The 1,304-nt window shown below is 34.0% G+C and overlaps 1 long non-coding RNA gene across 1 annotated transcript; it reads left to right on the top strand.

The window, feature by feature from the left end:
• The first annotated feature begins 258 nt into the window (after positions 1 to 258).
• LOC112690682 lies at positions 259 to 662 on the top strand. Its single transcript, XR_003149239.1, has 2 exons — positions 259 to 441; positions 516 to 662. It is a non-coding gene; the product is annotated as an uncharacterized LOC112690682 (long non-coding RNA).
• The last annotated feature ends 642 nt before the right edge of the window (positions 663 to 1,304 follow it).

A 1,304-nucleotide genomic window follows, 5' to 3' on the forward strand; every position in this document is an offset into this window, starting at 1 on the left:
TTCCTTAGTTGAAGAAAGTCAATTACGCCTTTGATAAATATAGGTGGAGGCAACATTTCTTTTGGTGTATCGTTTATGGTATGTGTTTGTACTGGATTTTGATGGTCAGGCGATTCAATAGTATTAGTGTCATCGGCGATAATAGGTTCCGAGTCATCTTGCGCGAGAATTGAGTAGCGGTTGGAGGTAATGAATTTCTTTGATTTATTTATGTTTAATGTTGTAGGTGATTGTGGCGGTGAAGTAGATAATGAGCGCTTTTTCGATTTTACTTTATTATTTTTGTCCGTTGATTTAATGATTTTATTGTCAACAATTTTAATTGGGGATACGGTCCGGTTGTTTATCTGCGGCATAATGACGCTATCTTATCGACAGTCGAAAGGTTACCGAGGGAGCGGTGCCTGCGGCTGGTTGCATAAGTGTCGTAATGTATGAGAGGTGAATAATATTTTTAATGTTATTTTAGTGAGAAAATTAAAGTATATTACCCTGCTGGTGGGATGTTGTTGCAGGGTACATCCGAGAATGGTGAGGATTTTTGAGTAGCGTGAGTTCGATACTAGATATAATGTTTTCCGTTTGTATTTGTTAGAGATACGAGGATAACCATCGAGCGTCGGATAAATGCGTGCGCACAGTCGGACTGTCCACGCGGGAATGACGTAAAATATAATTTTTAATTTGAACACGAAATTTATTTAAAGAACAATCATTTTGAATGTATTTCGTTTTAATCGAATAATGGTGAACACTAAGTCGGTAACTATGACTTTTCATAGCTTTATAAATTACCTTATTAAAATCATAATGCGCTTTGGTGTAATTCGAAACAAAAACGATGTACTTACATCACTTTCAAATAAAATATTTATGTTCAATTTTCAAAAGATCGATTCATCAGCATTGGAAATTTTTCGGCAGGTTTGACCGTAATAACCAAAGATATTTTGGTAGTAGTCTATATTTAGTATCGTAATACTTTACGCCCATTACGATGTGCAGAATTCGAGAAAATTACCAGTCCATCTTGCATAATTCATGAAATGTGCTAAAAAAAAACCCATTTCATAAACAGGAAAATTTAAAATAGCAAAGGGGTTGATATTACATAAAACCCCTTTATTCTATATTTATTGTACGTAATACGCGTGTTTTAGTGGGTAGTACTATTTTGGTATCACGAAAACGCCTTAATTTATCAACATAAAATACACACTGAATCTGTATAAATAACGGTTGTGTTTGATTCAAGTATAATTTAAAATAAGAACTGGAACTAAGTTTATTTTACTGAAACTTGA

Source organism: Sipha flava, unplaced genomic scaffold (assembly GCF_003268045.1).
Source record: "Sipha flava isolate LNK unplaced genomic scaffold, YSA_version1 51821_pilon_pilon, whole genome shotgun sequence".
NCBI lineage: Eukaryota > Metazoa > Arthropoda > Insecta > Hemiptera > Aphididae > Sipha > Sipha flava.